At 39.7% G+C, this 11,301-nt stretch overlaps 1 long non-coding RNA gene across 1 annotated transcript; it reads left to right on the top strand.

Moving 5' to 3' along the window:
* Positions 1–9,940: 9,940 nt before the first annotated feature.
* LOC146994882 (uncharacterized) lies at positions 9,941–10,993 on the top strand. Its single transcript, XR_015043664.1, has 2 exons — positions 9,941–10,509; positions 10,649–10,993. It is a non-coding gene; the product is annotated as an uncharacterized LOC146994882 (long non-coding RNA).
* Positions 10,994–11,301: the final 308 nt, after the last annotated feature.

The raw sequence follows: 11,301 nt of genomic DNA, 5'->3' as shown, positions 1-11,301 counted from the left end.
ACAATAAAAATTAAAATTTTGTTTCATTTGTTATCGCTCCTCCTTGGATCTGCCAGTGCCAAGGGGCCCCCTAGATCCTCTGCGCACAGCGCCGGAAATGAGCTTAAACCAGCACTCAAATGTACAGAGATGAATTAAAATTTAATAAGCAATTTTTAATATAATTTTATTGCTAAAAATAAAATTTTCGAGACCATATTTCTACTGAAATTATTGTTCAGTTACATAGAAGTGCCGGAGCGTTCTTATTTAGGACTCCGGTGCGCTCCGTCTAGAATTATGATTCATCTCAAAAAACCAAGCTTATACAATTTTAGGTCTGTTTATGACTATATACTGTTGGTTAGTTGGTGGATATTTTGGCACATGACTATAATGAGCCAAAAGCATGATAATCTATTCTCTCCTTTAGAAATGGTATGAAATTATAAAAATCAGCTAACACATGTTGAAAATGCATTATGTAATGAGAAAAATGCAAAACAACATAAAAGCAACAAAATAATGAAACGCCTCGTAGTAAAACCGTGATGCGAAGGGATGCATAAAATTCACAAGATCAAATAAAATATAAAGCCAAGTAAAATCTCTAATTATTAAAGTACATTAAAACGCTTTACAACCACTTCAGATTAAGGAATAAAACCCAGTCTCCCTTAAAAACTTAAATGGATTAATATCTGGTTAATGTTTTCATTAAAGTTAGGGAGAAAACATGAAACCAGTACCTTTAGTGCGGCAGTAATCACTTCCCAAATCTATGATTTTCTGCCAAAGTTTTGGTAGTTTTTCGGCATAGAAACTTGTTGGCCAAGAATCCAAAAAACATCACCCTCATTTCAGACGTCCTGTGCCGAATGGAAGATAGCACCAGCAAGATGTAACTGCAGATGTGAAAAAAAGGTAGAAATCCGAAGCAGCAATGTCAGGGCTATATGGGGGGTGTGACAAAAGATTCCATTCGAGTCCTTACAGAGTCCAGTCAGTGAAAGCAAACACATGTGGTCTTGTTTTATCTTGATGGAACATTACCTCTTTGCTCCGGAACTCAATTCAACGTTTGCCCTTAATAGCAACGTCAACACAGACTAGCATCTCGCTCTTTATCTTTTTCCAGATACATATTGCAGATATTACCCCGGCAATCCCATCAGATACAAAGCATTATCTTTTTGTTAGCCAAATTGCCCTTTGCGATGCTGCCGATGGGCTCGTCGGGTGCAGACCAACCCCTCTTTTTGGCCTGTGTTGTTGAAGTCCACTTTTCATGACAAGTGATGATCCGGTACAGAATTTTATCCTTGCGTTGATATTCGAGCAGATTAGTGCAGGCCCAAACACGTCCGTCCTTATCTGCTTGAATCATCTCATGTGGCACCCAGCGATTCAACTTTAACGTCAAGTGTATGAGATGCATACTGCGACCAATGGACATGGCACTAACTCATTAACAAGCTCTCAATTGGTTGCATACTGCACTTCTTCCACATACTCTCGCAGGCGGACCTCATCAACATCAGTAGGCCGACTCGAATGCTCTGCCTCTTGAATGTCGTAATGCTTGTTTTTGAAATTTCGATACCAAACCTTCACCAGCACCAGATTTAGATTTGGCGAGAGCCTAAGCTATTTGAAATATGGGGCCCTTTATGAGAGATATCAGTCAATTTTTTTTATATGGGATATGCTACAATATTTCGGAGGGCCCTAAGCTATGTTCACCTTATACATAAATCCGGCACTGACTTGAACAATGTCAAACATTAGTAGTACCTAAAGCTATACGAGGTTCGAATCCCGCGAATGGGCTGGCTGCATGGGTGTTTTCGTGGTTTTCCCCATGTGTAACATGTTTACGAGACAGTTTCCCTTAGAAAGTCCTCCACGAAGGCATTCCTTCCCTTAGGCAGATAGCCCTCGAGGCTTTGCCATAGTCATACACACACCTAAAGCTATACACACGATTTGGTGACATTCTGTAGCTGACTTTTTGCAATAAAACTGGAAGTAAATGATAGTTTAAATCTCGTAGCGTGATAGTTCCATTTCAGACATCTTGTACATAATAATAATGATATTTTTTTTTTACAAATTTCACAATATAGTGTTCTAAAGCAAGTCTCTTCCTTTCAAACGCCAAAAATTGTTTGACAAAATATGATTCAACACGTCAACGCGAACTATTTGCTCAAACGATATTTGCGGTGGCAGGAAATTTTCGTGAGACCCGATTGGTTTTCCAATTAAAAGTCGAGAGAAGTACCTGAAAAAGTGAAATAGTATTTCCTGAAGTCTATCAAAACGTGAGCATTTCTAACAAAATCTGTCATACAGAACATTAACTCCGATTCGGGCAACATTACCTGGCTGCTTCTAGAGCGCCTTAACATGATACAGAGGCCTTCCTCAGTTGACTGCGCTGGCGGGGCGCCAACCCACCGAACAGCCCGCAGGGACTTCTCATGTTCATCGCCATAATCCATCACACTGAAAGCTACGCGGGGAGCCGTCCCCCCCCCTCGGCACAACACTCAAAATCTACATGAGAGCGCCCCCACAGCAAAGGCAACGGATACGACAGTACCAGTACGGTCCCTGCCAAGCCCGCGCCTACCATAGGATGGACTTGTGGTTCTAGTCCTGTGAAGTCTGATTATTTACCCAACAAATCGAAGCTGGCAGGACACAAGTCCAGCCAGTGGTTTGGGAGAACCCCGGGTCTCCTCCCATAAATGGTCGGTTCCGGAAATTCCCACCAGTCGATCCCCTGGGATTGGTTGCTTAGCGTCATTAGCCTATACGAGCAAAGGCTTGGACCAAGGCACAGCATAGTTTCCAGCGGGACCACGAGGAGGCTGACGCTAAGATGTGGGAGACGCAAGCAGGCAAGCCTAAAGCCATTCCCACAGTCCCCGCCCATCGATCAAACGCCAGGTCTCCTGCCTTCCGCCACTGCCTACGACGATCTCAAGCGCACGGTTCACACCGCCTACAGTGGTTTCCAGCCGGTTTTGGACATTTGTCCTCGGGAGGCCAATCGCCACCCGCCAGTCATATAGGACAGATTAATATTACAACTGGAATATACTGGTTCACTATCCGCTTTTAAGAGATAATTGTGCGTAATTTGGAAGTGACCGTTTGTCAGACAGGTTCAAATGACTTCCTCCTACTCTGATTCCCAATATTTAATTCTAGGCATTATGCTTCTAATTTTATTATTCACTTGCAGGTCCTTGCCATAGACTCAGGATTTTACCTTTGATAATCACTTTAATATTTCTCAAAGTAACAAGCTGATTTAAACAGTCCCACGGCAGATTTTGCTGTGATATATGCCAGTTCGTTACCCGTTATCTGTATGTGTCCAAGAACTTAGCAGTAAAGGATCTCGTACTCACGGCTTATTAAGTTTTAAGGTAGGCAATAACACTTCTGTCACCATCGGTTTCTGGGTCTAGAGAAACTTTGAAAAGCTTTTTGTGCACTTAACAAATCGGTGTAAGTTGTACAGACATTAGGTTATTTCGAAGCAAGAGACAAGAAAAATGAGCAATGCTCTAGCCGGGACTCAAACCAAGGAATGATAGGAAGGCCGGAGAAATAACTTTATAAACTTTTTTTGGCTTAGATGAATATTTAACAGCGTCATATACCGAATTATTTAAGTTCGTAATACCGATACGTAAGTATCAAAGTAAATATACGAAGTAACTTGAATGTATTGTAATACCGATACATTCAAGTTACTTCAGCTTTAAATAGTCAGCAAGCACATTGCAGCCTTCTTTTCTCTACGTGACGTCGAAACGCAAATGATGCTTCCACATGACCTGCTGTTTTTGAGCCATTAATGTATATTGGAATGTAATTGCAGTGTTCGTTCCTTGTTCATAGAAAAGCTATTTGTAAGCTAACTCGTTCGTGTTTCTGTTATCATAATTGTAAAAGTTTCTATGAGCCGAATTTCTGGACCATCTCACGGTAGGATATCACATCATTCTGCTCGGGGCACGGTTATTCACATCAAGCACTGAATATTTTTCTATCAAAGGCTCAGCTCTTGCAGGGAACGTAGGAATGCAGAGAGGCCGTGCTGCAAATAATAAGCTATAGCAGTCATCAAGAGTACTCAGACAAGGATGTTTAGGTTGCGACATTATACGAAACTAGTGATAAAGGGTCAATTGTTCACGTTTTAATTTAAACGATGATTCTAAGCAATAAATGTACTGTTTTTATACAGGAGATATTCTAAAGGCTCTAGGGCAAATCCGCAGAGCTCAATGAGGAATCGAATCAAGTTTCAATAATACAGAAGTCTCTACCGAATCATTAACTTTTGAGCCAGTCTAGACATCGCTGGTGGCTCTTGAGGCATCAACCACTAGGAGTTTTGACCTCTAGTTGGCGTTGTGCTCTGAGGCCTTTGGCTAGAAATAGAAGGATAAACGCTTTTGCGCGACTTAGATTAGTATCTAGATTAAGACACTGTATTCTAGCGATGAGGATTGAAAATTATATGCAAAGTATATAAATGCGCTAACACTAGAATAATAAAATGTGTTGAGAGTAATAATATGGGTTGAAGTAAGGTACAAACAAAGACCTAATCACGTTTTATCGGGAGTCCAGTCTAGAGCGGATGAATGGCCTATATATGCGGGACAATGATCCCATCCTCTGCACCCCAAAAGGTGTTCGCCAGGACCTTTGAGAAGGTAAAAGTTCTGAAACGTTTCTTCCTCAGGTACATCATTCGTGGAAGGAAAGTAAGTTTCCGATTGAACAATCACTCCTAGGAATTTCCCTTCGGGCGTAGTTGGAATTAATGACCCTTCAAGTTAAATCTCAGGATGCAGATTTCCCTTTCTGCAAAAGTGCTTGTGACAGCCTTCCGTTTTGAAGACGCAAATCCATTTTTCTTTGACTATATCTGGATCTTATTAATAGTGATCCGTAATTGCCTCTCCACATATCTCATATCTGCCCCTTGGTAACTTGAAGATTGTCAATGTACAATTATCCTGAAACAGTAAGAGGAAGTTCCTTTAAGATACGGTTTATTTTTTTTATTTATTTAATTGCGTGATTAAGATAACACTCAAAACACACCCATGAGCAAACCTCGTCTTGTTCAAAGTTATACAAAAAAAAAAAAAAAAAAAAAAAAAAAAAAAAAAAAAAAAAACAGAGCCAATTCTAACTTGAAAACTTCTAGCCTTAAAAAAATTTTGAGTGAAAATTGGAATGTTTTCCACGTCACAGAGCATTTATTTAATTACGGATAAAAGTTAACAGACTAAATAGAGATATAACAGTTGTTTAGCGGCTCCTCGCGCTAGATAAACACAAGGAAATTTTTCATTTTTTTATACAGTCACTTCTTGCCCTCACGGAATCAGAACAAAATCGGAAGTCGATAGCCTCCACCTTCGCATAGTGTCTATCCTTGTCTGTCTCAGGTACGCAGGCGATGATCTGCCTATCAGGTTGTTGGCTGCAGAACTTAGCGTTCTTACACACACACACACACATTAAAAACGGTGTCACTTTCTGAAGATTTCCTGATGGATTACTAATTATCAGAAACTGCAGTTTATTTTTTATTCTTGTCAGAATTTGCATTTGTCTTAACTTTTATAGAAATAGGACAATTTTCATTTTGTTCATTTGTTTGTGTATTAGAAGCCATATTTAGTGAAATAAAAGATTCAGCCCTGGCAGCAGCCCAGCCCACCACAGAGTCCAACATAGGGATGCAAATTCCTGCGACAGGGTGAACTGACTTTATACGCAATCTGAAGCCCCACAGTAAGCTTTCCAAAAAGCGGAAACACCCGAAACCACTGATACCAAGGACTAGTGACCAACCGACTGACACTACAGGGGACAGCTAAGAGCCTCCTGTTTTAATCTGAAGCAGAGGGCAAAGTAGTGTGTTGGGGACAGTACCCCACCCCTCAACTACCAGGATCCTCCTTTCCAGCTTTATGGGTGACAAGGCACGGCAAACGCGTAAGCGGTTTCCTGTTCATGAGAAACTGGAAAGAAAGTGATGTAACAGAATCACACATTCAGTCCCAACAACCGAAAAGGAAACCCACTAAGGTGCAAGAAACGAAAATAGAACAGAAAAGCAGAGACGAAAAAGAAAGGAAGAAAGATCACTAGGGCTCCAGGATCGCGAATCTCATTTCACCAAGAGGGTGATCTTCTGAAGGATTAGGATACTTTGGGATTGCCAGACTCACAACAAGCTCTGAGGGTGCTGTTCAGCTGTTATCATTGTTAAATTTATAAGGTATTTCTCCCGCTTTCCTAGCGTGCCTTCGTGGTGTAGTGGTTCTGCACGCTGGGCTGGTATTCCAGAGGTCCGTGGTTCGATTCTAGGCGGAGACGGTTGCTAATTTTTCATCTCTCTGGCCTCCAGAAAATACCTAATGTCTCTACAAATTGATTAAGACAAAGCACAAGAGGCTATTTCTCCAAAAGATTTAACTTTGTAGAGGACTTTAAAAGGGATTCTGGTGAGACATGGGAAAACACGAAAATTATAAACATCCAAACCAGGTCAAACTACTGGTATTCAGTGGTCCTATCCATCCAGCCATTGGTGGGTGTCAACTGCTGTTCATAGCTCGTTCACTGTGAATTTCTTATTGTATCAAATGATTCCCAGCACAACACAGGATGACTTATATTGCTCAAGCTTCTATCTCCAAGATATAAAAGGTAAAAACGTTTACTCATTGATGATTTTCTTGCCTAAAATAGGCATATCTCTGCTTTTCTCAAAGAAATGCCTTTAGAGAGTTCTACACGTCATATATGTAGAATCTCAAAATTAAGTTACACTATAAGGTATTTCTCCCGCCGTCCTTGCTTCCTAGCACGTCATATATGTAGAATCTCAAAATTAAGTTACACTATAAGGTATTTCTTCCGCCTTCCTAGCGTGCTTTCGTGGTGTAGTGTTTCTTCACGCTGGGCCGGTATTCCAGAGGTCCGCGGTTCGATTCCCGGCGAAGGCGGTTGCTAATTTTTCATTTCTCCAGCCTCCAAAAAAAAATCCCAATGTCTGTCTTTACAGTGGTGCCCAAACTAAAAGGGTTGTGGATGACTCTCCATACCCAGGATTTGACGATTGTCCGCTAAAAACCCCAGTCGCCCTTTAAAAGGGGGGGAGTATATAAGGTATTTCTCCCGCCTTCGTGGTTCTGCACGCTGGCCCGGTATTCCAGAGGTCCGCGGTTCGATTCCCGGCTAAGGCGTTTGCTCATTTTTCATCTTGCCTGCTTCCAAACAAAATCCTAATGTCTCTACAACGCCTGCGAAAAGTGTTATCAATCATATGCTCTTTTTTTTGGGGGGGGGAACTATTGATCTAGAAATTTTCAGTTCTATCTATCATCGTACAGTCTTAATGTAGAGTCATTAGGATATTTTCAAGCAGGAGACGTGAGAAATAAGCACTGCTCTCACCGGGGACTCGAATCTGGACTTTTCAATGCACCGACTGTGCTAACTGTTACACCACAAAGGCATGCTGGAAGGAGGGAGAAAATACAAATGGTTCATTAGGTTGTAAGATTCTGTAAGTAATCAAGAATATGTGATCGATGACTCATACATTCTTGATATTCAAGTAATGAAAAAAAAGTCTTAAACTTCAAAATTTGTGCATGGAAACTTGCTTGTGATATGTAGCAAAAATATATGCTCTATTTTGAAAATGTGAAGTTACAGTAGAGAAAAGCTTTTGTTTTAGTAAAAGCAAAATAATTATAAATTTTTACTATGCAACACATATGTCAAAGACAAGCATGATTGATATACACTGATGTGCAAAAATTAAGGACAAGATGGTTTTTTCAATATAACTTTGTACAAAAGCTTTCCAAATCAACACATTTAATACCGTAAGATCCCCAATACGTAAGGACATGAGTAATGTACACAACACTTACTAAAAGAGAAATCAGAGGGATAAAAAGAAGCTTTATTGAAAAAGTAGCATGGAGCGCAATGCAACTGAAGGCCGAAACATCCCTTTGATGGGTGTCCAGCAAGAAACATCCGGTCTTTAGTAGGGGATATGATCTCCCCTGACTGCTAGGCAGGTTTCACAGCGTTTGCCCATGCTGAGAATGAGGGTGTCAATGAGTTGTTGAGGCATTGCTGCCCATTCGTCTTGCAGCGCCAATCAAAGCTCCGGAATCGTTAACTGGTGGTAAGATACGAGCTGCCAAGCGTCTTCCTAGAAAATCCCATATATGCTCGATGGGATTGAGATCCGGTGATCGTGCCGGCCAATCCATACGTTCGATATCCTCACTCTCTAAGAGCTGTTCGGCAGCTACTGTGCGATGACATGGTGCATTGTTGTCCATGAAAAGGAACTGCGGTCCCATAGTGCCTCTAAACAGACGCACATATGGAAGAAGAATCTCGTTACAATAACGGGTCCCGTTGACTGAACCTGCGTCGAAGATGTGAAGGTCTGTATGACTACCAAGCATGATGCCTCCCCAAACGAGAACACCACCACCTCCATACCTGTCCCTTTCAATGATGTTCGAGGGATGATTGCGGCTTCCCCGCTATCTCCAGATGAGTATGCGATGAGAATCGCTACTCAGACTGAATCTGCTCTCATCTGTAAAGAGTACTCGTCCGCATTCATTGTCTTTCCAATTCCAGTGTTCCCGGCACCACAGAGAACACCTTCTCCGATGGGCAGGCATTAGAGGTACACACCGTACAGGGCGTCGTGCAAACAGACCACCACCGTGCAGTCTTCTGGCCATGGTAAAACGCGATATCGGTCGTCCAGTCGCCTGTGTCGTGTGTCTAGCGATTTCTCCCGCTGTCTGCCGCCTGTTTCTTCTAGCCTGTAAGGCAATATACTGGTCATCTGCGGGTGTGGTTCCTCGTGGACGACCACTACTAAACCCCCGGATAGCTGTTCCTGTAGTTTGAAATTGTCTCCAAAGTCGTGAAACGATGCTGTGAGCAATTCCGAACTCTGCAGCCACACCTGTCACACTGCGGCCTTCCTCCAACTTCCCAATGATTCGACCTCGGGTAAAAGCATCCAGATGTCGTTTAACAGATTGATTATTCGCCATTTCTCGCTGAGGCAGCAACTCGGTGTGATTTTAACTGCTATACGGCATGCAATCTCTTTGCCAGAAATACTGATCTTACACCGACAACATGCTGTATAATACTCAGACACTCCCCCATTACGTCTACCTGCATATCTGCGCATGTGCTACCATACATCACCTTACTTAATCTCCTGATTGGTCTTTCTGTCCGCTCTACCTCTTCGTTCAGCTGATATGCTAATTTTTCAACTTCGTCCTTAATTTTTGCACACCAGTGTACACAAAGCATCCTATGACTCTAAGCCTGCAGAGTATCGTATGATGGTATTGACAGTTCAAGAACACTGGCTACTTATATAAAGGCAAGAACCCCAGATGGCCAGTCATTTCCAATGAAACAGTGCAAAAATTTAGTTTCACATATAAATTAGTAACTGAGCTATAGGAAACTTGCATTAGCCCCTTATTAAATTTATATCTAAGCTATAATAGATACAACTTATTCTTCTTGTTTAGACTCAGAAAATGCTGCTGCTGAATCTACACATGCATGTATAATGAATCGTTAACATTCATACCTATTTTTTTTAAAACTATTTGAAGAAAGATTTAATTGCAGTTTGTTCACATACAGCTGGTGTGACATTAAGAAGGGAAAAAAAGTAGCTGTAATCAAACTTTTAGATATTTTTCTTAATATTGTAATTTATTACTGTATACTGCTTAGCTTCTTATTTACAGTAGTATCACAAGATTCAGTAAGCAAAACCATTAAAGAAATCATTTTGAAATATTTCTTGATGCATTTTATCACCAATCAATGAGATTAACCCTCCAAAATCAATGAGATTAACCTGAGACTGGTAATGGTAAACGTATTGAAATATTTAAAAATTGATATTTTGTGATTTATTGGTAAAAGATATTACGTTTTTCTCATTCATATACAATTATTAGTATTTTCTGTTTTTGTAAAAAATATAACAGTTCATTAGAATTGCATAAGTTGTTTATATAGAATAAAATGCAAACTCTTTGTCAAGTTTTTCATAGCTCATCACTGCATGTAATCCACAAACAGGATAGGTCTACAAATTACATTAGTAGCAAATATGTGTTCTATAACCAAACATAGGGAAGATTTTGCAATGTTGATTACAACTAAAACCATATTATTTACAGATGCTGCAATATAAATTTTGCAATCGTATGCATGGAAGACAATTCTTCCACTATCTAGTGGTGAAGCATTTGTTGGATAGGTACGTTTGTGTACTGGACATGGAAAATTGTCATGCTGTTACTGAATAGAAATTATATTTACTTGAACATTTTATATGCCATTTCACTGATAAAGGTACATGGGTCCTTTTTTTCTACAGAAACACTGTAAAAGGTATGTCAGATTTTAATACGTTATAGTTGTTATTTCTCTAAATGAAATATGATTCAGAAAAATACACATTTCCTCTATGAAAACTGTTGTATTACCTAATAATAAATTTCTATCTTTTTTTTGGATTGATCAATATCAGAAGATGACTCAATGTTGTTCAGATGACCATGAGATCATTGACCATACACTCCGCAATCTTTTGCTTTTGGAATGTGCTTTAGACTATATTTATATGCTCCTATTGCTAATAATATCAAAACTCCAAGACTGCATTATAGCTCCTTTGATGACCATCAGCAGGGAAATTTTACTATGTTTGTGAATAGAATTGTGATACCCGGTCGATATGTGTCCTGTACCAACAGGAACACACAATGACCTTTATGGTATTATGTCAAATTTGATGAACTTTTATTTCATTTCATGTAGTAATCATTTTTTATCTGTAATATGTTACAGAATAAAACATTTTAAAACTTACAAATCATGTAATATCTGTATATTTATTAATTTCATTGTACTATAGCTCACTGTATGACTCATTTGAATTTTTGTAGTAATTTAATTGATTTGATTAAAAAAACTGCACCAAATCACAAGGCAAAAATAAAATCCAAATATTGTAATCTGTTTTAGCAGAGTGAATGTACCAAGAAAACAGATAATTCACCCATTTAAATTTTTCATTCAACTCATTTAAGAAATGAAATACGCTCTTAAGTTTGTGTACGATAATTTTAATATTCAATCCTCATACCTTACCTGATTTCAAAAAGTAGTTTCAATCTGAAG

Source organism: Stegodyphus dumicola, chromosome 10 (genome assembly GCF_044657685.1).
Source record: "Stegodyphus dumicola isolate Sdum_Otavi_A_Nest chromosome 10, ASM4465768v1".
Classification (NCBI taxonomy): Eukaryota; Metazoa; Arthropoda; class Arachnida; order Araneae; family Eresidae; genus Stegodyphus; species Stegodyphus dumicola.
This window is presented reverse-complemented; position numbering and strand designations above follow the sequence as displayed.